A 27,598-nucleotide genomic window follows, 5' to 3' on the forward strand; every position below is an offset into this window, starting at 1 on the left:
ATATCACTATCGATAATATATAAATTGTAAGAAGCTTTAAACTAATAAATTAATTTCTTTAATCGGATTACACAGAAAGTAAAAGGGATTAATTTAAATGAACTTGGAATAAATGAATTTGAATGCTTGTTAAACTGCCTGAACCCATGAAAAGTAGTTAACTCCCACATTAATTACTTGCGGTTGCAAGTTGGCTTAGACTTTGGCTAATGACTATTTTTATGGCTCTTTTGGGTAGAATAATTTAAGCGCATTTTTTTTTTAAACAATGAGGAATGGAGACATTTTTGATCATCATCATAACAGCATAGTTGATCTGTCTGTGTTTAATCCAACGTATCATGAGCTTTTCAAGAATTGGTCACGCCCCATTTGGACGGTCCAATCGATCCTATGACAGCTATATATTTATATATGTATAATTAAGAAATCGGCCCTTCTTCTGTCGCTGTCGTTATGCCTGTTTTTTTGTTTTTATATTTATCTTCAGCGACACCGCACAGTGGGCAAAGCAGCAGACAAATTTAATATTTGTCACCCTTCAAATTTTGTTTTTAATATATATATTTTTTTAAGTGTGAATATCTTTATTTGTTGATCAGTATCAGAACAAAAATTGGTTTTGAAAACCAATAATTCTACTCTTATTTGAGCACTCATCAGCTGCCCACAATTGTATAAATATAGCAGTTAAATTCGCATCGAGATTTCGATACGGATTGGAAATGGAAATAACCCGGCTAATCAACATATCAGCGCGTATTGCTGCGTATGTGCCTGTTGTTTGTCCCATGCGGTGTGGCAATTGCCGGCAGATAATGGCGCAAAGTGCCCTCCACGGGATGGATATCGGAATTGGCAATGAAAAGGGAAAGGTAAAGGGACATGGTTATATCGGGAATATCGGGATGCGAAACCAAAAGAAATAAAATACAACAAAATGAGAAGAAAAGCAGAAACAAAAAAAAAAAAAAAAAAAAAACGTACTGCGGATCACGGGCCAAAGTTGGGATCAGCTAATACGCTTTGCTTGGACTCGGCTTGTCATTAGCTCACAGCTGCCAGCGTGAGTTCAATTACAGGCTGGGTCCAGACCTCGAAAGCTGAGTTGGACTGGTTGTGCAGGTCGGCAGGAAATCGCATGCCATTACAAATTGTCCACATCAATAAATGGAGGCGAACGAGTGTGCACCGTGCACCGCTGCACAGTGGGGCAAACGGAGGGTAAAAGTGCGGATCAAACAGGCCGGAGATCTCATCAACTGCTGATCAAATCAACCGTTGCTCGAATCAAATAAGCATAACCAATTAACTATTGTAATTGAATCGGAAGAACTATATCACGGAGAAGAAGGATTCATTTGTAACTTTTACAAGTACATGAATTACATTCTTTAAAAACAGTGTAAACAATTTTAAGAATATTTTATTAAAAAATAGGTTTTTTTTTAAATGTTTATCTATTCTGTAATATAATTGTTTGTTTTTATTTCCTCCGTAGCATAGGTTACCACTGTTTACACTGTTTGTAATTGTGCTGATGTCACCGAGTTCTCACTATGCTTAATTTGCTTTAAAAAAAAACAGGAACTAATTTGTTTCACTGTATTAGAACGCAAGAGTTAAGTACCTCGATAATAAAATTGCCTACCAATATTCCATTTGATAAGTTAAACAGGTTAAACCTACTATTATTAAGTTGTTACGCTGATCAGTTTGCTTGTAACCAAAAAAACCGAAGGAAGTTATTTAAATAGAGCTTTAAAGTCAGTTATTTTTCTTACTCTCAAGAGCTGTGAAAAATGTATTCCCTTTAAGCCTTTAATGAACTAAACAAACTCCCCTTAAGCTTCCCTTTAAAGGCATACACAACCTTTGCTTAATCTTTGTAAATAGCTTATGATCCCCAAGTATTCTTAAGATGCCATAACAAATCATTAAAATCAATTAGTCCAATATTTCAAAGGGCTGACATTTGGTTCCATCTTCGAGATAATCTCGTCTTAATATATGTTAAGCTGGGTCTCCAGTAATTTCTTTATTGGCCCGCCGAACGTGTAATTTCTCCGAGTGCAGACCTTGCTCCGAGCAAATTGTCTTGAAGAAAGGTGGCTGTGAGTGAGGGGAATGGACGGAGCAATCGAAAATCTTTGGCTCTAACATAAACATGAATGCCGGCCGCCAGCCTATGGCATTCATCAGCTTGGCTCGTTAAAAGCGGGTCCCAAGTCTCAAACTTATCTTTCTGTTGCCACATGCACAGTGAAAAAAGGCCTATACTTATTGCTACTTAATTGTAGAAATTCTATATATATTTTTGTGTACGTTTTAAAACTAGAGAGATGGTTACCCAACTCCACAATATTTTCTTAAACTCTTTAGGTTGCAAAATAAGTTTTTACTAAATTATCTAGTTGAATATATTTTAAGGAAATAGGCTCTAATTATTTGTGACATTTTTTAAATGTTATTATTCGGATATTAATAAAAAAAAAGAAGCGTAAAAGGTGACTCTATATATAATCCATTCGACTCAGATTATTATATCAGGGCCAACATTATTATCTGTGTGAACAGAAAAATCGTACTTTTACGGCATTTGCTTTCATGGAAACTGCTTTGGCATGCGTGTTAATTTGAATATAAAAGCATATTAAAAACGCGCTGCAACGCGAGATGATGACGACTACATCGGGGCGTCGCAGGTCCAAGCATTAATTTCTCAAGCCTCAAATGCATGATTAATTCATTGCGGGCCCAGCCAGATTTTCCCAGAGAATTGTCAACTATGGGATCACCATTGCTTTGCTTTTGCTTTTGCTGCACATGGGAGACATGGAGACAGTCAGTAAGTTGAAGAGAAGACGACGTCGGTGGGACAATGATTTTTTTGAGAGCAATTAAACGCCGAGCACGCCGAGGTTTACTATGTGAAAAGAAGCCATTAAGGTCGCGCATGTCACAAATTAGCCGAAATTAAAAACATTTAATCTTTCGTGCCCAGGCAAAGTGAAGACGACAGAAGACCGAGACAGAGACGCAGCCAGCCGACACACCAGTTGAGAGAAAAACCCACAAAAAGCTACAAAGCACAACAACTCAGCAGAATAGACACAAAGCAGCAGCCATCAGACAAACAAAAGCATACCGCCCGTCACACGAATAGCCTCATAATTTATAAGTAAATATGAAGGCAACAGGCCTACCAAACTGGAGCAAAGTCGGCAATTAAAAAAATACATTTTATTAAAAGCATAAGGCATAGATTTTGAGAAGCGTCGTGTTTCTCTATTATATTTAACTATCGCATTGAATCGTTCAATTATAAAAAAAGCAGAATATAATATAATATTTATTTGTTTTGATATTTTGGTAACAAAGTAAATAACTCTTGTTACCAACTTAATAATGATAATTGCATTCTAAAAAGTTTTCAAAAAGGTTGTTAAGATTGTTAATAAAAAAGCAATAAGTTACAGAGCGCTTTAAACGCATTCAAACTAAATTTAATAAAACACTTTAAAAGATTTCGTAGGGATTTCTGTTGCTTTGAATTTTGGTGTAAACTAATTTCGTGTCATAAAATTGCCTATTGAAGTGACCAGTTCTGTGCGATTTGGCCACTCACGCCACTCAGTTGCTACAAATAGATTGACTTTTACGAGGCACCGAGAAAGAGGAAAGAAGCCCTGACGAGATGGATAAGTTAAGGCCGTCGTGTAGATTCCCGGGTATTCTGTTTGATCGCTGCTCAGATGGCGATATCGATGCGAGACAGACAGAAAAGCCACCTGATGGTAATTGAATTGCGAACGAACAGCTTCCCTTCTTCCCAGAAAATACGATGCAATGGATTTGAGTCAACAAAATGCGAAGTCTTGATTTGGATGTCAATTCCATGTACGAGAACTAATCACCAAAGTCTCATTTCCGACAAGTTCGCGATAGTGCAATAGGTATAATTGTTGGTTAATAAATACACCCGGTACAAGGATAGATTAGTTGCATTGTATGTTCGGAGGGATGAAAGCCTGTTTCTAGTCAACATGGCCAACCCTTTCGTATGGCAAAAAAGGGTTTATTGTATTCGTGCGAACATATGCAAAAATAGATGAAATCGCTTCCGCCCTATAAAGTGTATATGTTCTCGTGCGTTTCAGTATATCAAAACCATAATGGTTAAAGGATAGAAATGACGGAAAACGATTACAAATGTTGTAATAAATCATATCTTTATTTTGTTCGGTTTTCACTATTGTGTTTGTTTAGAGTGTTAAATGATCACTGCTAGCCTTAAAATTTATATTTGAGAACAACTTGAACTCAGAGGCAATGGTTGTCACGAATTCGTAGAATCCCACCTCAAAAGCAGCCGCAGAGCCACTTAAATGCTATTTCTTTCGTTTCAAGAAAACCCAAATTGGGTTCCATTGTCTGAGGGATCCGATCGCAGTGGCAAGCCAATCTCGAGGCCGTGAAAGATCTCTGACCAGCCGGCTGGCAAGGTCGACCATGCCTTAATTATGAATACACATTAACCTATGTAATGGCTTAATCAAAAAGCGGGAAGGAAAAATTCAAAAAATCGATTAGATCGCAAATTTGATCAACAATTTTTTTTTCGGGCTTATAAAAGGCTTGTCTTTAGCCCAATTTTTAAATTAGAGGGTTTATAGCTTTGAGCAGCAGTTTCTAACGATTCAAGAAAATCACCAATAATTGTCAGTTGCTTTGCATTATAAAACAGGTTTTAAAAATTTGTAAGTTCGGTTTCGAAATAAATGTTTAAAAAATGTTCTTATAATATTATTATTGTTTTAGGTAGCAAAGAAAGTACTTAAACCAATTCGATTAGGTAATAACATTTGAATTGCATTGCTTCTGATTGTGAACTAGATTATCCGTATTGCTTTGTTTTTACAACTGGGAATTACATTGATATTTTGCCACTTCTTTGTTTTGTGTTCTTCGGGGCGCCTCGATGTAATTCAACAATGCCCCTTAATCGATCTTATTTCTGAGTTCGTTATGGTAATGAAAATTGGACAATAAGTGGCCGAACGGTTGAACATACAAACCTGAAGCTTCCTGGCTGGCCAGAATCTTATTCTTGTTGTTGCAACAACAGAACAACAGTGAAGAAGCCGAAAACAACTTCGATGGTGGAAAATTCAATTTGGTGGCCGGGCAGCAGGAGCAGGCAGCAGCAAAAAAACAAAATATAAGGAGCAAAAAAAAAATAATCCAAAAAAAAAAAAGAAAAAACAGCAAGAAAACACTGCAACAGCGAGTGCAATAAATTGTTACATTCGCGGCACGACGCGCACCTGACACATAAGCTCCAAGTTGTCGTCTTCATCTGCCTTTTTGCCGCAAAAGCCCAAAAGAGAGAACTCGACCCAAGAGTTCGAGATATATATATGTATGTATATATACATATATACCCGAGACCCAAGCGATTACGATCTGGCCAAAAACTGTTGCCAACTCGATCGAGCACTTCGAGCGGAAGATTGAACATCTGGTGGCTTGCTGTGAGGTAGCGGAGGCGGCGGCCCATTGGATCACAGTGGGGCTGTTTTTAATCGCCGGCTCTTATTTTCAATTCTCAACGGTGTTATTATGGGGGATTTGAAGCCATTCCTTACTGATCGCTGATTTATTGGTTTTCAGCCAACTGTCACATTTGCCTGTTAAACTACCACTTCCTGTTCCTGTATGTTTTAAATTTAAAACAATATAATGGATAAGCATAGGCATATTTGTTGTAATGATAAAAAATAACGAGGGGGAGTATTCGTATCTCAGGAGAGTTTTTGAATTATAATTATTTTAACTTAAATTATAACATTCCATTAAAAACTTTCTTAAACGGAACAAACATATTAGCCAAAAAAGTAAAATATCCTATTTTTTAGGATACATTTTTTTGTATACTTTTTTGAGTGGTTATTTGTGGATCAGTTTGGAGTGAATTGCATCTCGAACCACTGTTCGACGGCGGCGGCGGCGGTGGCTGGTCTGCAATTATACGCCATGGCTGGCGGGGGTGGTGGGATGATGGTCAGTGGATCCAGCGGATTATACGAGCCGGCGCTGGGCAGCAACAATTACGATGACGAGGTCGGACTTGGTGGATGGTGGATATGGACGTGGTGGATGTGCCAGTGGATATCGATGTGGTTGGTTGTGGATGTGAGAACAATGTCCCATGTCCTCCATTGCATCTGCACACTCGTGTGTTGTTTTGCTGTTGCCGCTGCCGCTGCCTTTGCAATCTTATTTTATGCCACCGCGGGCAAAGGACCATCGAGTCATACTTGCTGCTCTTTTTTTTATTTTTTATTTCGAAGGTGGGGAACAATGCGAGCAAAATTATTACTGTCCTGGCGAGTGAAGGAGTGACTAAGATCGTCGGATCTATATCTGCACCACTTGCCATTCGGTTGGACTTTCCACCTCGCATTAACTCCACTTTACTTTGCAAAATATGTATGCTAATTAATAGACGGCAATGGGCACTTGAGTGAAGAGCAAAAGAGCACAAGTTTAAGCAGACAGAAACGTAAAGTCCAGCAGTATTTTTACCATGTAATCGATTTTCATCTAAATTCAGCTATATTAAAGCAAAAAATATTTAAGGCCATTCTTAGTTTAAATTTAACGTAAAGCGTTTAAAAAGTTTCCTTTTGCTGCACAGTAATTTGGTATCTTGCTCCCATATTTCTGATTGAAAAAAAATAAGCTTGTTTTTATTCGAATGGAAATTTTGTATTCTGTTGATTTATTTTATAGCTATAAATAGGTAAACAGTTCAATCTCTTCCGTCTCCTTGTTACATACGGAATGTTTAAGATTGAGAAAAACAATTAAATATATTGTGAACAATTTTTCTTGAAACCAAGGAAAATACGAAACTTGACTTTTTGATTCTACTAGGGGAAATGACTTATTGGGAGATTAAGAACAAAATACTTCAATAGCACACATTTTGGATTTAATGTGGAAACTTGTGGATGTTTAAATGTTTTTGTTTACCCTGCTTCGTAATTTGTATGTAAAAACAACTTTTGCCATTTCCTTGAAAACTTTAGTAGGTTGCTGAAACCGCAAAAATCGTTTAAGTACAAACATTTTTTAAAATGGTAAGGTAATTAAATTTAAATTCAGATATTTAGTCATTTAGTAAGAATCAAAGACTCTGTTGTTCATTATTTATTTCAAGTTGCCAAGTAATACGTTTAAATAAGTATCAAATTAATAAGCACATTCCGAATGGATAGCATAGCTTATTAAGAGTGAAGACCTTTTTAGTTGCACTGTAAGCAAGTGTCAGAGGGTCTTTAGCACTGTTTACCTTGCGGTCGGATCGGACTTTCGGATCGGTCTTTCGAAGCTGGAGGCATTGAGGCATTGGCCTCAGCCTCAGCCTCAGCCTCAGCCTCAACTTCAACATCAACATCAACATCAGTTTCAACTTCAGCTTCAACTTCAACTGGCGCCCATTGTGGACGCCTGAGCGACAATCTTTGGCGTCAGTGAAGCATGATCCCAGGTGACTGGGGAAGCGGGAAACGGGGAAAAGGGGAAATGGGGAAAAGGGGAAAAGGGGAAAAGGGGAAAAGGGGAAAAGGGGAAAAGGGGAAACGGGGTGCTCATTGCACTTTCAGCCTGTCATTCGATCTTTGTCGCTTGGCCACCTTCCTCAAAAACACTTAGAGAAAATGCGGTTGAAGTGCACATTCTAGCTAAATAAAAATATAATGGGAAATTAATGTTTTGATACTTTTAAGAATGTGGTTGTAAGTTTTAACTATTCTTTCATTTGCTAATTAAAGCCATTTAGATAAAATCTAGTGATAAGATGATTTCCCTTTCATGCAGATAGTAAAATGAGTTTTAACCTTAAAAAGGTAGAATTTAATTTATAGTTCTCGAATCCGTAATCGGAAAAACATAGAAACAAAGTCGGAAAAAACCTGCAAAAATCTACATTTTTCTTATATGTATAATAAGAATGCTTGACACCTTTAGCATTACATTTCATAGCAAGAATTTGTTGATACTATACATTATATTATAAGTATATAATATACTTAAATAACATGATCTGTTGAAATCGAAATTTTTAACAAAGTGACCAAGTATAAAATCGTTCCGAAGAGCGAAAATCTGTTTACCCGATTGCGGTTGCAGTGAAGAGATGCGAAATATGCGGCTTGGGGGACTGACTGTAGGCGGAGGTCTGGGTGTAGGGGGGCCGTTGTAAATAAAGCTGGAAAAGTCAACTGCCGTTCTATTGCTAATTATAAGCATGGTGTAAATTTACAATGCTTGTGTTTACAGCTCACGAACAACCGATTATATGACTATATAGTTATGGCCTCCGTTCGACACTCGCGCCCACACACAAGCAGCACGCATACATACAAGCATGCATATATAAATGATAAAATATATATATCTACTATACCTACATATATGTATACGAGTATATATTTGACAAAGGTTGAGATAAACGTGAAGACAAAAGGCAAATGTCGGAACTGTTGTCAGGTATATTCCCACTCACACAGCCGCAGTGATTTTCATTCGCTCTGCTACCGTTCTGAATTTCTTGTGTCTTCATTTGTCATTCTCGAATGAAGAACTCAGATATTATCCACATTTCATTTATTGTTCATCACTTCTGCGAATAGGAAATCAATGTTTAGACAAAAACCTCCACCAAATACAGGCACACACGTGCGCGTACACACAGAACACACAAAGATATGCGCGGAACCGACCTTGAGATTGAATAAAAAAGAGAATTAATAAAACAAAAATGACCTGTTTAATTCATGAGAAAATCCAGATGGAAGATATGGCTGGGAAAAAAGTGGGGAGTGCTCGTTTGAGGGAAAAACTCAAGGCTGAATGAAAAGAGCTTTGCAAATTGCTGGCAAAGATGGGCCCATAGGCCTTCTGTCCGGAATTAGGAAAGGGATTCCCGTCGAAAAAAAATATATTTGTTCAATTACTTTGCTCTTTAAGATATAAAGCATAAGTGAGATTTATTTAAATTTCGTTTGAAAGAATTTTCCCAAACCCTCATTGAACTACATTACGATCTTCCAAGAACGTAATGCAATAACAAATGGTTGCCATTTTGGTTAATCAAAATTTCATTGAAAACCCCATCATTTTTTTATACTTCAATAGCAATTTAATGTGCTAGACTAAATTTAATCGTTTTAAAAGTATTTTGAATTTTTTTTTACCAAAGATCGGCGCTCCAAACACAAATCTTGATAACGTAACCGGAAACTATAAAAGCAACAAAGTCTCACTTGTGCATAAATAGGCGTATTAAACCGCACTTGATCAAATTAGAGATTAGACTGAAAAGTTGACAGGGAACATGGAACCGGTACATGTGTTACATATGATCGTAATTATGCTAAAAGTGTAAGTCGTTTGGAAGCTTCACAAACCAAGCCTTTTGGCTAGCAAAATAGCAAAAAATATTTAATGAAAACATGAAAATATTAAATAATATTAAATATATACAAAGTAAATGTTATAGATACATATATTGAACTTGTAATATGCCTTTAAATGTCTTATAAAGTGTGTATTATAAAAAATTACGTATACGAGCAGTGGGCCCACACTAAAGTTGCATCTGTTACTTTTAAATCTCTCAATATATTTGTTATTTATTTTCCCCTATTATAAGAATTTGGTCTATATTAAGTGCTTTTGGCAGTTCCTGATCAAATCTTGAATAAGATTATATGACAGGAATTTTTTGAATGTTATATTACTTAAAACTTTCCCAATTTTCTTGCCCTTTAGTTTTATTAGAAGATATTTATTGTATTCGAAGTGATACAAGACATTTGATGGGTGATTGGTAGGATTTACCAGCTATTGATAGCTTAGCTCACCTGAACTTGTGTTAAGTGTGCGTTGTTTTGGTGCGTTGCTTCAGTTCCTTAATTTTTGAGCTTGTAGTTGTAGATGCTGATTTAGTTGCTCTCACCCACACACACACACAGATGCACATACGCACACATGCAACCCCACGTGCGTGTGCACGAGATTTATTTGTTGTTCTCGAAATGCTCTCTCCGTGTTTTTGTTGTTTGTTATTTGGGTGTTTTATTTTTTAATTAAATTTTAAATTATTTATAATTTTTCTTAAAATACGTCTTCGTTGTCCTCTTCCTTATCGTTGCTGCTGTTCATATTGATCAACTCATAACTGGCTAAAAAATAGATGGACAATAAGCATACGTGTGTTGTTAAGTCCCGGCACTAAGTTTTTATATTTCTTTTGGTTTTTTTTTTTATTGTTGTCTCATTTAGGGATTAAATCCTTAATTTATTTTTTTTGAATTTGTTCCTAAGGGGGTCCTTGTTGCCCCACTCTTGCCAATATCTTCCGTGCGAGGAGGACGGACGACAGGTCACAGTGCCGCCGCTTTTGAAAACGGTTATAAAATCGCGCGACAAACCGAACAAAATTGGCGCTGCTATTTCGACCGCGCTGTCGCCGTCGCTGCTTTTTGCGACCCGATGATGTCGCCATTTTTCGCTTGGCCAAAAACTTTTATGCACTTTGCACTCGCTCGCTCTCGCTTGCACCTACATACGCTTATGCACCACATGCACTTATCGCGCTCTCGCTCTTGCATGCGACACCAAACAACCAGAGAGACCAACATACACACATATACGTATATACATACGTATACACCCGCACAGCGACGACACACAATCAAAAACCCATTCGGCTACTCGCCCACGCCCCCTTTGCCCACTCTCTCTCGTTCTAATAAAATACCCCATCCCCACACGGCCCCCTTCCTCCCCCTTCTCCCATCGTTTGCCTTTCGACCAATGACACTCGACGACAATATTAGCGAGCACACACACACACGTATACGCAGCCAAACACACACACACACAGACTCACACTCACGCACTCGCACACACGCACGCAAAAAACGAGTCACAAAAAACGAAATGTCGACGTCGACGTCGGCAGCGCCGCCGGCAGAGATGCTGGGGACACGACGACGAAAAGAAGGGAAAAAATATAAAAAAAAATAAAAATACAGAAACAGAAAAAGTAAGAGAGAGGGGCGCTATGTAATCCAATCCAAGAAGTGGGCGTAGGTGGGCGGTGGGGGGTGGTTAAAAAACCGAACGCACTTGTGCAAAACCCAAGGAAGCCAATCCAAAAGACGCAAACGACAAGCGACAAAACGACAAGCGACAACCGACGAGGGCGACACTTTGCAGCGAGTGCGAGTGAGAAGGCGCGAAAAACCGAAGGGGCATTGGGATAAAAAAAAATAGGAAACTAAATAAATAGCAGGCACACGAAGCAGGACATTCGCTGTTATCCTGAGCGGAGACCTTCCCCACCCCTCCTCTCTCACCAAACCCCCTCCCTCTTTCCCCACCCCTTTTACACCCACACAAATGTCCTGCGAGGGGCGGAGCACTTTACCAATACCAATACACTCAAATCCTTGTAGTTTGTTCTTTTCTTATTTTTGGTTTTTCATTTTTTTTTTTTTTTTTGCACTGTAAAAACATGTAGGAACAATAAAAAAAATATACAAAACTCAAAATATAAACTAACGGTTTTAGCGACGGCAAAACGAACGCGCTACGCAAAAGATGTGGTTGTACGTTTTTCGGTTTTGAATATTCTTATAATTTTCTGTCGGTTGGTTTCTTATTTTATTTAACGTTGTTGTTGGGTTGTGGCATAAACAACAAATTTTTTCGACCGCTGGCTATTCCGATTCTTTTCTGTTTTTTTTTTTATTCCGATTCCGATTACCGATTGCGGTGTGTGCGGTGCGATGCGATGCGGCAGCGGCAAGTCGACTTCACTGTTTGAAATCACGTCGCCGCCGCTTTTGCTGCTTTTGCCGCTTGGCGCTCCGCTCACGAAAAAAAAAAAAAAAAAAAATAAAACCGAAGAAACGAAGAAAAAAAACAACACAACGTCTGGGAGCCAAACAAAGCACGCACACACACACACAGCCACACAAACGAACGCGCAGCGCGCCTCTATTTACATGTGGATTCTCTGGACACTCGCACATACACACACTTATATTGCGCACCCCATCGCACACACACTTGCAAACAATTGTTGTCCATTCGTTGTAGTGCCGGCTCCCTCGCACTCACACAATTGTGCCGCCAGCGAGAGCCAAAAGCAAGCAGTCGGAAAGCAGTTCTCGGTTTTAAGAGAGGCGCTAGAGAGCAAAGTGCCCTCAGGCGCTCTCTTTTGCGAGAAGAGAGAGTCCTGGGGCATTATGGTCGACGAATTATTTTTTTTCTTCCTTATCGTTGGGTATAATTATTTATCAATAGAATATTTTGATGGGCAATTGGTACTTTTCGTGGGAATGGTAATTGGAGAAGACAAGACAGATTTTTTTAATATATGTATGTATGTTTCTCGAAGTCCCATAAAAAACAAATTTTTGTAATGTTTAGTGTTTAATAAGGTTTAAAATATATACGAACTTTTATAAAACATAACACAATTTCAAAACTTATACTGAACGGGTATTACGATAAGGGAATTTCTAAAATAAAATTGTATTTCTAGAGCTGGAATACATTTTTAATATGTTTACTTATAATCCTAGGACTTAAAAAATAACAAGGCAGCAGGTAAAAGCACGACATACCACCATCAGTTTTTATTTGAGCTTTCCAAATGTTATGTGTGCAACAGAAGTTGCCTCTTTAAACTACTACCAGTCTCATTTAAAGACATATTTTGGTTTAAGTGTTTATTTTTGGGCACCAGTTGTGCTTAATTCCTAGTTAAGCAATGAATCGGAATAGTTTCTAAACATAAAAATAGGTATATCTATTGGTTATAATAACATAGATGTTAAAACCTGCCTAGATTTGAAATCACCAATAAGGACGTTCAAAAGTATGCTACGTCACATATTTGAATCCAATGTTGCGATCAAATAATGGCGAAAGACTACCCTTTTTATTTCCCAGCATGATTTAAGACATTTTGTGTTAAAAAAAAAGATCTTTTACTGAATTGCTGAAAAGAGCGTTGGATCTGTTGATAATGACCTTTCGTTGAATATAAGCTTCTAAAATGTTAAATTATATTAATGTAAATAAGTGAGTTTAATCCCAGACAATTGAGATAACGTGCTAAACATGAATATTTTGCTTATTTGCATTGAAAACGCCAGACCATTAAGACCATTAAGATCTACGAATATCTTAGGCTTATATTACCCAACATTGCATTGTGCATTGAGGTAATTTTCTTTAAGCCTTTAAGCTCTGAGCTGCAATTGTAAGCCCCGGTGAAATGTTAAAAAAAAACCGAAAAGCCCCACCCGAGAGAATTGCATGCAGAAACCGAATGTCAATTGCATACAAATGGGATACATTTATATCCCCATACACATGTATAAGTTTGTGTGTATATAGTGTGTGTGTGTTCTTGGATTTGTAGACACATTTTGTTTATTGGATGCGAAAGTAAATACGTGAGTGTGTATCCTGTATCCTGTGTGCCCATGTAGAAGTTGCACATGGAGTTGTAGTTGTGTTTGTGTGTGTGTGTGCCCGCAAGATGAGCACACAGATGCAGGCGATACATATTCTGCAATGGGGGTGATAAAATGCGGTGGAGGTGGGGGGTGGGGGTAGGGAGGGTGGTCAAATCCTTAACCAAGGACCTGCCCCACATCCTGCCGACTGATGTCCATAGAGCGCTCCCGTTCCCCCGCACAAGCGCCCAATCCGAAAGTCCGACAGAGTGCGGCGATCTCGAGGGGAAGGGAGGGACTCGAAGGAGAAGGAGGAGGAGGAGGATAAAGAGGAGAAAAAGGGAGGCAGTGGGTCCACAGGACTCCGTGTGACACATGAAAATGTGTCGCCAGGACCTCCCCTCTCTCTCGATCTAGCTCTCTCTCGCTCTCGCCCCCTCTCTGCGCTTGGCGCCCTCTCTTTCTCGCTGCCTCTCTTATTCGGCCAGGTGCACCTACTCCCCGCTTTATTGGTCGAAAGCGGAATGGATGGCTGCGCATGGCAAAGAGAGAAAGTCTATCGCCTCTCTCTATCCCTGTCCCTGTCACACAGGGGGCTTCTTTCGCCGTCGGCTAAGCAGTGCACCTACCCCCCATCCACCCACAACCCCCACCCCCTTTTCGGGGGCAATCGTCCAGAGGTTAGAGTATCCCATTGGGTCCATCATTGCGATTATACCCCAAATTAATGATAATCCGCATGATAAGTACTAGTGCGTGTGCCCAAGGTCATTCGCAAATCCCCCCACTCGCTCGTCAAGGATTTATTTTAATTGAAATAAATACTCATGAAGTCTTCTAACAACATACTGCCACCATAAAAATGGAGCAAGTTCGTATATTTTCGACCCTTAAATTGGGTCTTAATCGTGGAGTTCAACTAAGCCAAGATTTTTGTTAAGAAATATCTTTAAAAATTGATTTATACATTTTTATTATTTTTTTCTTTTATTAAGTGATTGATTGTAGTAAAGTGGTAATTAAAAGCAAAAACAATTTATTAAAAATAGAACAAAAATTGAAAATTAAGAGTATAATAAACAAACTATAACAAAATTATATATAATTTTAACCTAAAAGTTAAAAACAAAATTTTTTATAGAAAAACATTTTTGTGTTTCGTGGTGTTATATGTTTTGAAATTTTAAAGCCTGATGTGGTTCCGAATCATGGTTATTTTTCAAAATCCAAACATTTTCTAAAATATTTAGAAACTATATTATGAAAATATTTTTTCCGAATGTAGGTCGAATTGGGTCCTTGGGCTAAATGGCCAACTGGTGTGCCTGTAAGATAATCCTTGGTCCTTTTGACAAGTGTCTGGCAAAGCCAAAAGAGCTCATCCACCAAAAGAGACTACGAAATCGACCGTGGCTGCAGCTTAAACCAAAGCTGGGAAATTACACGTCTTGATATCTAAACGCACATTAACCATCGCACAGCCTGCAGTGTGCCACTTTTTGTGGCAACCAGATCGCAGCGCCTGGCCGTCTTCCTTCTTCCTTCCTGCCCTTCGCATTGGGCTTACTTTTCTTATTTAATTTCGATCGATCACTTAGGGAGGACGAATAATAAAAAATAGCATGAGCATGCTGCAGGCGAAAAACGTAGTTCTTTTTCACCAGATAACACAGATGCACACTTATAGACACACAAAAAGTTCTTATACACTTGGAAATCTAATTCAATAACACTAAAAACTTATACATAAATTATAAAAAATTAAAAAAAAATTAATAAATTTTTATTAGTTCTTTTTTGTTTATCCAAAAGTAAAAGAAAATAAATAAAACTACTCCTTATTATTATTATTATTCTGCATAAGCAATTTTTAGCTGTGTGATTTTTAAACAAATTTAGCAAATTGGACTCTTTGCTTTAAACTGTTTTGTTTTTTTTCTAAAGGTTTTCCTCTGAAAACGTTGTTTTTATACGAGAGGGTATAGAATTGTTGAAGCCAATCTTGAACTCCCCATTTGTATTATGAAAAATCTGAACGGAGATTACATTGGATTTGTGACGGTCATGCGTGGCATTTGAACTTGTGCAATCCAATGCTGCCCCATATGTGGCACTCGATTCCGATTCCGATTCCACTGGTGGCGTACATTGGCCAAGCCTGTAGAAATCAATTAAGCCAAGTTCTCACGATCGCCAGTGACTCAGTTTGAGGCCCCAGCTGGGAATTTAGCAGATGTGCATGGCTCTGCTAATGGAGATTTCAGATGGGAAATGGATGAGGCGAGACCAGGACAGGTTAACGTTTCAGATTTCAGGGATAGTCTCATCCTATAACTTCCTATTCCTCACTGTTTGAATATGAAAGCTTAAGGCATTACTATTATTCTTTTTGTTAAAGTTCTAATCTACTTATTCTGTATTTCAAGGGAAGTTCACAATCAGAGGAAGTAAAGTTTGAGTATTTGACTAAGGTTTTTTAATGCATAACAGCTAAGATTAAAATTGAGATTTACTTGGTAAATCGTATAATTTATGTACCCTATAAGATCGTCTTGAACTACAACTAATTGAACACTGCAAGGGTATAAAAATGACGACTGTTTGATAGTTGGTGCCAACTTTTCATATAGTACATGGCACCAAAAGAGCTGCGAGATCTCATTTTAGCCACTGCAGTGGGTGGTTGAGCGCAGCTCGATTCGATTCCCCTGCTCTCGGGTAAAAATCGTGGAGTAATCGAGGGGAACTTGGCCAGGTGCAAGCTACTTAGGGCCCAATCGATCGACCAGCTCCGAATGCCTTTATCGCCGGACAAATCGCGAGGGAGAGGGTTTCGGTTTCGGTTCTGGGGGAGGATCAGGTTGGTTTCTACGTTGACTTTGACTTTCGACTGGCAAACTGGCAAACTGGTGGATTGGCGAACTGGCAAACTGGAGGTTCCATGCAGCTGATGACCCGCGGCGATTCGAATTTCCGTCTGGACCAGCTTCGATTGCATCTGCGCCGGCTTTCCGTTCGCCGCCGCCGTCGACCTGTAAGTTAAATCCCAAAAATCCAAAAAAACTGCAAAAAAAAAAAAAAAACGAAACGAAGCGATGGAGGAGTGTGTGTTAGTTGCCATAATGCCATAATGCCAGGCATGTCAAGTCAAGTGGCTGAGAGGAGATTGACTTGGGCCAGCAGTGAATAGCAAACAGCCAACAGCAAGCGACAAAATGACAAATCCCGCACCTAGCTGTCATCTTTCGGGACAGGGGATCTCGCAGGTATTTGCTTTGGATTGCGAGGGGTGTGCGGTGTGCGGTGTGCGGTGTGCTGGCTCTCAAGTGCACAACACCGATCTCGCACACATGTCCTCATGTCCCGATGTCCTGATGTCCTTTGCCTCACACAAAAAGAGGGATTAAGCCGTAAAAACGTTTACGAAAAAAGGGCCATTCTCTGAAAAATTCGGCAATCTCATTGTTTTGCCAGCCTCGGTGGCGCATCCTTTTTTTTTATCTGTTTGCTGTGTCCTTAAGCTCTTTAACCTTCTTCACGGGTTTTTTTTGTTGTTGTTGTTGTTGTGTTTCGGGCAGTCAAGTGCGCAATTCACCGAGGTGACAACGCTAAAAATCGGTACATAAATATGTGGAAATAAATCGAGAAACGAAAACGATGACTCTACGTCTGTTTGCTCTTAACTCACTCACTCCGATTCGAACTGCAGTTCTCCTTATCTCACTCGCGTTTCCATCTATTGTAATTGCATTTTCATTTTCGGTTCGATAGCGTCAAGTATGTCGACAATTGGCAAATTTACGAGAATGTTGATTGGGAATACATTAAATAACACTGAACCCACTTCCATTTTGTATTGTGCAAGTGCACTGTAAATAAAAAAAGGCTTTCATAACATGAAAAGTTATTTGAGCTTCAACTTAAAGAACTTGTTATCGATGCAATTTTTAAACTTGTTGAAGATTTGTAACAGTGTAGAAAGTACACATGGTTAAAAACTTCAGATAACATATAATTGCTACTTATTATTGTTTCTGGGTGGTGGAAACTCAATAAAAAATAAAAATAGTCGACTATAAAATACCTGCTGTCTTCTACTCTCTTAAAAAAAATATAGCCTACATATGGGCGCATATTAGGTAATTTTTAAAAAGAACAAGTAATTGTTTAGAAAATTATCTAGTTATTCATTTTTACTGAGGAAGAACGAATTAAAATAAGGATGCCATAAATTTGAAAATAGTTTGCATGTCAAAGAGAAATTCTCCAGCTCTCAATAGACAAGGCTATATGAACTGGGCTGTTGATCCCGATCGAGAGTGCAATATACCCTTATACTCTACAAACAACGAGTGTAATTAACAGAAGATAAATTAATTGACGGCACGGCCACTCTAATTGTGGTTAATGTGGAACCGATATAGCCAAGGCAATGGGCGCAATTTTGATAAGCGATTAAACGATTAACCATTAGTCGCGACTTTACGCTCGGTCCGCTCGGCCCCTTCTGTTTGTCCTTGGATGCCTCCCGGATCGGCGGAGTAACCTTCATTAGCGGTTCGGGTTCGGGTGTGTCACACATCACATGACGCTATTATATGCTAACCCTCGATCGCGATCCATGCCATATGGGCCAGTCCGCCGCTTTCCACAACTACTTTCCACAATTTCTCGGTCCTTGAGGGTCAGTTGGGCAGCAGAGACAGCCAGACTCGCCCAACCACAACTGCTGACCGCACAGCTAAACAGTGTTGGCCGAAATTGAACCACAAAAAGTGGCTAAAACCCAGCATTTTTAGTAGCCAAATTTTGCAGTTAAAAAATAGCCAACTTTCAGATTAATAAGTAAAGCTGAGGATTGAATTAAATTTGTGATTAATATTTTTGAGAGAGACAGATGAGAATCCTTTATAAACTGAAACTTTATAATATCATCTTTAACTTTCATAGAAGGATATAAATTTAAAAGAAATTAATCTATTTAAAGGGGGTTTAATGTATACCTATTATGTTAGGGTATCTAATAAAAATTTTCATTCGATCGTTCCAAAAACAAATAGCTAGAAGGTCATCACTAATACTGATCTGCAAGCCAGAGATCTAAAAGCGAAGCTCAATGAATGCAATATTTGTCATGGTCATTATGAGTTATAAACGATATTTTGATCCCTAATCACTTTTTCACCGCAGGCCCGAGGAACACACGAAACACACGCAACACACACAACACACACAACACACGGAGACACTCTCAAGCTGTCAACGCATTCGTTTCACGTGTTACCAAATGTCTGTGTTGTTCGTTCTCCAGTTTTGTGGGTTCTGGGTTCTGGGTTCTGCATTCTGGGTGCTCGAATCGATCCTTGGTGTGTGTGTTTCGGTTTCGGAACCCTGTCCTTTATCCCCGAGCCCAGAAACCGAACCGAAACCCTAAGCGAGCGAATGCCTCCATCCTTTTCCAGCCCTCCTGCCTTCGCGACAGTAGGACAGATTGTCTTTGTCCGTGTTGTCGTTGTGTTTTCGTTGTCGTCGCCGGCGGTGGAATTAAAGGAACAATTGTTGTAGCAAGGGCAATTATAGATTATCACCTTCGCGCCATCCCGCTCACTCCCGCACCTAACCGAAAGGTTCAACCTTCTGAAACCGACGAGAAAAAAAAAGAACCATAAAGATGACACCACATTGTTTTATCTTTATCGCATAATTGCGGTCAATTCTCTTTCGATCTCCGCGCTTCTTGCCTCTTGACTTGGATTTCGGCGTTGGCTTTGATCATTTGCCGTGGCCTGTTGGCCGTTGGCCGCCACATTCACATTCACATTCAGCTCGATCGGCGGACGGGGGAGGGCCTATATAGCCATGGTTAAATATATATGGTATACATGAGTGTATATGGGTTCCCCCATATTAGAACGGCGAGGGGCGGGGAAGACTGGCCACAGACGCAGCACATTTATCTTCATGTCAAAAATTAACGCTGTTGAAAATCGCCCGAACTGAACAATACGCCTTTCTATTTCGTTTCGCTTAGAGTTTAGTCTGGTTTTTGGCCTACACCCCCCTTCTCCCTTCTCCCTTCTCCAAGTTTGTTCTCAGGCCCATTTCCCATTTCCATTCCCTGCCCCAAGGTCTGTTTTCATGAAGGGCGGAACGCGACTGGGCGGACGTCCACCAAACCCGAGCGGACCTATCCCGCAGTTTCGAATTGGTCCACTCACCCATTTTTACCTCATTGGAACTCGCTCACAGCATTGTTTTTGTAGAACACTTCGAATGCTAGTAAAAGTAATTAGGAAAATGGTAAAAATATTAGTTTTTGTCAGGCCACCCAGAGAATATTTTAAAAGAAAGGGTGAACAACATACTTACAAAAAAAAGAAGATCAAATAAGTGTATCATAGCTTCTTATGAAAGTTCCTTTCTCCTTTAAAGAACAAATCTACAAAGTATATAAACCCTTGCATTTGAAACATAAACATATTTAGCTTACCTTCATTTATATTTAAATATGTATAGTATGTAATATGTACAATTAATTTAGACTAATCGCTAGTAAAAGGATTAATAAATCTTCTTAAAACTGATACTCTAAACACAATTCAGCAAATTTCGTACCCTGTTCAGAGGGTATAGTAATTTTGGCTTTCAATTAAACGTAGGTACTAATCATATTATTTAAACAAAGAAAGTGAATTTAAGTTTCTCTTCTCGATTTAATATTTTGTTTGCCTCTTAATACCCAGATAATAAATTAGAATGTTGCATTTGTTCAGAAGAATAAGGAAGAGTAAAACTGATTCGTGGAGGTCAGCAGCAGATCGATTTTGTGTCTCGGTGCTGTTGGTCATTTGGCATGACAGTTTTCCCTGGCGGAGCAACTTAAGTTAATTAACGAATCAGTAGATCTGTGATGGGGCTCATGGATGGCAAACGCGACCATGCTGTGAGTCAAATTCACACTCGCCACACAAACTTTCCCATTGGCTTTTAGAACTCGATTCGGAATCTAAAAACTGAAACTGGGACTCAATGTGGGACTGGCTGGAATCGGGAGTTGCTTTTGGATGGTTCGTTGGATGGTAGGATGGCTGGATGGCTGGATGACTCTGCCGGCCTAGACACACCATCGCAAATTGTTTACAATTCGAAAATTGTTTGTTGACTCTTATCGGCGAGTGCATCTTAACGAACACGCAACACCTGAGCAACCCAAGCAACCTGGCAACCTGGCCAATGTTTTTTTTTTTTATTGTTATTTTTTATTTCGCCTTCATTCATCGTGCCCAAATGTCATGCGATCAGCGGAGGACCCTGACCGCTAATTACAGCCTCTTGTGCGGGACATCATCTCACGTGATGCTGATGGGGATGGGTTTTCGCGAAGGGAATGGGAATGGGGACTCCAAATCGAATGCTATAGATCACCAATCGGGGTCCCAATGCGGTCACAAAGTTGCCAAGTCTATCAGGCTTTTGCCATCCCGGGCTATTAACTTTGGTCTTCCAACCTCAAGCGACCTTATTAAAAGTCATTAAAAGCCTGCTCCCATTTGCAGTTTGACAAACTTTCCAGCTAATTGCTGCGTGTGCGAGAAACATTAAGCGAGTTCCTATCCGATTTTGGAGAAACCTTTATTTTCCATTTTGCATGGTTTTATTAGAAGTTCTTTGACATCAGGATTTGTGATAAGTCAACAGGTACAATCCTTATTTCACTTTTGAATGCATCAAGAAAGAGATGTGACACTCGCTGGAGTTTCGTTCTCACCGTATTTTATTAAAACTTATTGATGATAAAGCTCACATTTAATAGGAGTACCACATAATTATTTTGAAAACACTAAAGAATTATAGTAAAAAGTAAAAATGATATATTAAAATATTTTAAAAGATAGATAGAGGAGAGCCACGCCTGCCCTTCACAATAAAAAGGGAAAATGTAAGAGGGGCACGACCTTATTTATTCCATCCAACCAAGGCCGTTACCCCTAACCCCAAGCGAATTGCTTAGCGGATAAGTATTTGGCTGAGAACCTCGGGAACGAAGACCCCGATCCCGAGGTGGTTTCTCTCCCAAGTCTCAGGTCCAAAGTGCCGTCCCAAGACCGAAGTCTCAACTCAACTCCCAAGTCGGCGGCGGTGGCAATGTTCCGCTGTCATGCGAAAGCATTTCGTCTAGGTCGCCCTGTGCGTTGACATTCGTCGTGCCCAGTGTAACATCGCGGCCCTGTCGCATAATATGATAATGATGATATGCAATCGCCCCGGGTTGAGACAACAAAGGGATCTGTCCGCGACAACGGCGACGTCGTCGGTCGTCGGTGGCGAATACGACTACGACTACGACTACGATGACTATATGGCTATGGATATATAGCTATGACTATGGCGATGACTATGGCTATGGCGTTTGCGTGCCGAGCGACATCATTTGCATAACAATGCTGGAGACGATTCAAATTTTTGGTCTCCCAGAGCAATTTTCACGGCGCACACACCGCCGACGATACGGTGACGATACTGTGACTGCGACCGCGACCGCGACTCCCTGCGGCACCTGTTCGTATTAATACCGAGTATTAGCAGCACTCACACCCTATAACCTGCAGAACGACAGTGCACTCCATGTGCACTGAGAAAATTCCAATCTTTCCCTTGCCATTTTTCAGATAATTCCACTTGAGGTGTAGCTGTGCAGCTTGAACAACAATATTCTGTATTGGAGTGAACAATTTCATTACCATTTTTATTAAGCATTACGTTTGAAAAATGGTAAAATGATTAAACCATAAAACATAAATGACTTGTAGAGTACAATCCATTCTTAAGTTTTTTAGGTACATTTCTTGTAGTGGTAAAATATTTCTTAAGCGAAACCCGACAACTTGTGACTTCAATTATGATGCCTTCTGCAAGGTGTAAGAATCATTTGTAAAATACTAAGCATTAGTATTGATATTGGTGTATAGCTGAGATCCTTTCTTATCAATGATTTCCACTAGCTAGAAGAATGAAAAACAGCTGTTTTTGGTTCCTGATTCTTGGCTTAGAACCAGTCCCTCTTGATCTCGATATATATACGTGTATATATATATATGTATGTATATAGTAAGGTCTCGTCGTGGGCAACGTTGCGTCGACAATGCGGAACGGACCGAGGGCCGAGTCGAAGTCGAAGTCGGAATCGCAATTGGAGGGCCGATCAGCGGGCCAGATTGGCCCAAACCACACGACACACCGGCCTAGCCAACCAGTTGTTAAATAATTTATGCGCCACCTTCACCATCGCCGACAACGTCACCTCCTCCACGACACACTGTGCGAAATACTTGGTTATTTTGGGAGAAACAAACAAAAAATAGCGCTATTACTAAATGCAAATATTTCGCTCGATATTTTAAATCCCTCTATTTGTTTCATATATAATATTGAATTCTTATTAAAGTTCTTTAAAGGATTCTAAAAAATATGATGGACAGTAATCTTTGTTAATGAAAATGCTTCACTCTACATTTTTATATCGATCATTTAATTTATTTTTCATTTATATTTAATTCAATTTTCAAAACTAATTTCTCAGTGCCAACAACTCTGAATGCTTGAAGTCGTAAGTTGGCTGCTCTATAGGGAGAATTATTTGCGTTCGCCTCCTTGCGTTTACTAATTAAGCGAGAGAAATATTCAAAACCTTTTCCATTGTTTCAACGTTTTTCAAGTTCAATTTACATAACATTCCTAACCGCCGTCGCCCCATAGCATTCAACTTTTTCATTTTAAATTAAGATCGGTCGCCCCACAGACTGCAGCGTTGACTATTTTTTTTCTGCTTGTTTTTTTCTTATTTTTTTTGCTCTCCCCTCTCCATTTTTTCAGATGCGAGTAATAACGTCGCAGCCATGAATTGATAATCGGATGGCAAATGCAAAAGGCTCAAGGGCGTTGCAAAAAGATGGGAAAGGTCATTATCAATGCCCAAGGGAAGCGATTTTCTTTCCCGAAGGGGAACCGAGGTGACTGATCTTATACTGTCACAACTGGGAAAATTGCATAATGATACGCTCTCCAATTTGATTAATTAATCGGAGAGGAACCTCCTTAAGTATCTTTGAGACCTTCAGGAAGAGTAACGAGTTTGTTTTATAAACAAATGTACTTTGCTCGCTAAGTATCTTGAAAGAAAATCCTTTAGAGAAATGCACTCATTACTATAAGATGATTTGCCTTTTGTTTGGTTAACATATTACATATTTTTTTAAATAAAGCGTGTATCCTGTTTGGCAAACAATTGTCAGATAGACAGGCTGTGGCTCAATCAAGGAAGCAACTGTCTCGATTCCCAAAAACATTAAACATAAAAGTGAAGTGAAGAGCAAAGAGCGCTGCTGAATGGAATCAGACCGATGAACCGAAGCGGCCAGACAATGCATCGCCAGACGGCCTGCCTCTCCATAAATGATAATAATTTCTGTAAATAAATATTGTGTAATCATCGCTCAGGCATCGACAACGACGGCCATCGTCAGGATGCGAGCGACCCCTAGTTGCCATTATTATGCTGTCATAATTCCAAATAGAAATCCCAATCCTCGCCCGCGATCCCTTAATCAAGCAGAAGGAGAAAGGAGCAAGGAGAAAGGAGCAAGGAGCAAGCCAGTCCCTAATGACGAGCACAATGTCGAAGATACCAACAAGCGCCATCTGCTTTCCTGGTCCTTCTGTTTTTCCCAAACCCAAACCCAAACCCAAACCCCCGGTATTGGATGGTTTTTAGCCCACTCGGCGGAGAAGGAAAGACAGATTGCGAGTGCGAGTACACTCGGCATATTATTTGTATTGTACCTAAGCGATTTTTCATTGTTGCCATGCCTGCCACTGGCCTCCTTCATTGTGTAGGCACTTACGCAATCCTTGTAAAGGACATGAGTCTTAAGGATATACATATGTCAGCGGTGGTGGATGTGTGCGCACTTCTGCCATCGATATCGCAGTTATAGTATATTATATATAGGGGTTAAATGGATTTCGATGGGTACAACTATGTATAATATTTCTATTTTAAATAATTGAAGTTTTGTTTTTGAGAGACATATTAAAGTTGAAATTTAAAGTTGCAAATCAAAAAGAGAAGAATTTTAATTATCATTTTGGCAATATCTGTTTTATGGTTCTCAGAAGCTTATTTTTGATATTTAATGAAAGATCACTTAAGTGACCAAAAAGTGATCAAAATTGTGCTAATCCCTTTTTTATGGCCCGCTTAATAGCTCCATAATGAACGATTATATTTCTCCCTTAATTCTTTTTGCAGCTAAATGTGATATAAATTAGGCAACATTGTATGCGAAAAATGTTAATGGACAAAGTTTGAGATTCCAAAATACTAAAAAGTTCTCAGTTTTTTAATTGAAAATATATAAAGGAGGTTGTGGCAAACAGTGGCAATAAATAAACACAATTTTATATCTTACAAAATGTTGTTGACCAGGGAAATAAAGCATTTACAATTAATTCCGCTGAACAAACGATCTAACAGTCGCATTGGAATAATGTAAAGTTGGACTCTGAACAAAACCATTCATTAACTGCCTCAATATACATCCTTAACGATGTTCAGCGAGCTGTAAGGCCAATTACTCATGATCCGATCCACAGAAGTCAGTGAAGATGTGGCAAAAAAAAACAGAAAAAAAAGAACAGTACGCTGACCAGATCCGCAGTCTACTATATAGCGTACGGAGTCTATATCTACGAGCAAGTGTGGCACGACAAAGACATCGCTGGCCATTGCTACCAACATGCCAATGATAGTGCAATGCATATATATATATATGTGTATATATATTATACTATATATGTATACTCTACACATATATATATAGTGTTTCTCGGTCCCCTTTCCATCGCAACCCATCCCAACGTATCTAATTAAGTCAAAATTTATGCGCGTGTTCAGTGAGGACGATGAAACAAACGGCAACTGCAGAGTTAAAAGACGTTAGTTTTTCTTTCTCTTCTGCTATTTTGTTGTTGTTTTTTTTGTTTTTAATTTTTTTTTTTTTAGTTTTTCCTCGCTTAGTTGCTGCTGTTGAAGCTTTAATTGCGACTGGGCAGAGTAATAACTGCGGCTTCGAAATCGCAGCAGTGGCCACTACCGCTGAGTGACAGGGGCGCCGATGTGAGGGGGTGTTTGTTTTCCAGGAGGGGTACTGCGAGTGGGTGGGGGTTAGGCCTTCTGCAGCTGACAATCACGCAAAACGTGGCGAAGAAAAGCCTTTGGTCCATGGCTAAAGCCTGGAAAATGATCTGTCCAGGTTTCATCTCTTTGAAACTTGCAGTTTTGCTTTAAAAAAAACCAATGCAGTTTTAAACACGCTTTAATTGAAGTTTAAGATTTGCACATAATTAGTCTTTCTTCAAATTAAATCAAATTAAATATTAAACTCAAAACGAAAATTAAACATCCCTTTGCGTATTACTTCATTCAGTAATTCCAGTAACTAATGTTAAGATAATTACGTTAAAAAAACAATACATACAAACGATGTTCATACTATTTATTTTTGGCAGTTTGAATAATAATTTTGTTTGTGTGTACTTGCAAAGAAATAATACAAGTGCTAATGAACCATAACACCAAAGAGTTATTACAAATATTTTCTGTACTATATATACTTTCTGTATAATCTGTTTATGGATTTCCTTGCACATAAATCATAGATATATTTTTGGATAAATCGTGTGTGTACTTTTTAGCCATCAATCTGGTAATGTCAATGCATCCTTATATTTTTTCAGCAACATCTTTGCGTTCGGTTACGGTCAAGCACTCCGATTGGCTCCTCCCTGCATTCGCTCGCCAAGTGTATGAGTATCTGCGGCCAAAACGACGAACGAGGCGCAATCTCTAGGCATTATAAATCCAGTTAATATATTATATTTAAACCGTTCGTTATGATCTTAGCGCTCGCTTTTGCAACGCCCTGATTGCTTCGCTATTAATGCAACGGCCAGCGAGCAGGTGGAGCCATTGAGTTCACAATATGGAGCTGCTGCTATTGCTTTGGCTCTGGCTCTTTCTTCAGCTTCAGCTTTAGTTTTAGTTTTAGTTTGAGTTTTAGTTTTAGTTTTTAGCTTTTGCTTTGGCTACGTACGACGTCTCGAGTTTCAGCGCTCAAGAACCGCTCGCACCTCATATCGGTACCGAATCGGAGTCGCACTTAGTCACGCTCAAGTGCATCCCAGCTAACCGCTCGCTGCTTCTCTGATTATAGGACGAATGTGTTTGGGTTATCCCCCTGCCCCTTCTGCTGCCGCTGCCCCATGCCACAATCTGTATGCATCGGGGCGTTTCCCCCCTTCAACTCACCGGAAAATTAATTCCTGAATTAGGGAAATTTATTCTTAAAGAGACCGGAAAGAAATGACAATTTTACAAGAATATTTAAGGCACTTCTGCTTAATTTAGGAATAATACAAGTATTTAAAAAGGAGAGTTACACAAAATTTCTGTGTTTAAAAACAAAGGGTTTAACTTATTATTTTTGTTTTATATTTATTGTGTATGCTATACCTATTTTATATTTTTCAAACACCAGTCTCTGATTTTTAGGATTTCCACAAACCATTGGAAAGTTCACAAAGTTCAATCTAGAACACTTAAGAAAACCATTAACTATTGGCTATATTTTTTATACACCTTTTTTATATTGCGACGAATTTCGTGCACACGATGCTTGCAAGCTAGAAAAAAAGACTTGTAATAAAAAGATCAACAAATGCCTGGGCTTCAATTCTCGAACACTTTGGTCTACTTCTGTTTGTTTTGAGCCCCCTGTTTTTTTTACTTTTTTTTTGTGAGGGGTAATCCTTGTGGCTGGCGCAATCATGGCAATCATCTCACATGTTTTTGGGGCGAAGTCCGCGCGGCACTTGACTTACGGGGACTGGGATTTGGATTGGAATCGGAATCAGAATCGGAATCGGCAACGGCATAGCCATCGGAATTGGAATTGGAAACGGAAGGGCACCCCAGCTACCCAGCTACCCAGCTA

At 39.2% G+C, this 27,598-nt stretch overlaps 1 protein-coding gene across 6 annotated transcripts in view; it reads right to left on the reverse strand.

The window, feature by feature from the left end:
- LOC108102148 overlaps positions 1 to 11,939 on the reverse strand; it is a 33,546-nt gene extending 21,607 nt beyond the window's left edge. Inside the window, exons 1-2 of one of the 6 annotated variants that reach the window (XM_017206828.2) lie at positions 11,843 to 11,939; positions 9,933 to 10,253 (exon numbers count right to left, since the gene is read on the reverse strand). The gene's annotated coding sequence lies outside the window, so the exon portion shown is untranslated. Of the gene's footprint in view, positions 1 to 9,932; positions 10,254 to 11,503 lie in introns of all 6 variants that reach the window. The other 5 variants (XM_017206829.2, XM_017206827.2, XM_017206824.2 and 2 more) reach the window with 5 other exon arrangements.
- Between the last annotated feature and the right edge of the window lie 15,659 nt (positions 11,940 to 27,598).

The sequence above is a fragment of the Drosophila ficusphila genome, unplaced genomic scaffold (assembly GCF_018152265.1).
Source record: "Drosophila ficusphila isolate 14025-0441.05 unplaced genomic scaffold, ASM1815226v1 contig_197, whole genome shotgun sequence".
NCBI lineage: Eukaryota > Metazoa > Arthropoda > Insecta > Diptera > Drosophilidae > Drosophila > Drosophila ficusphila.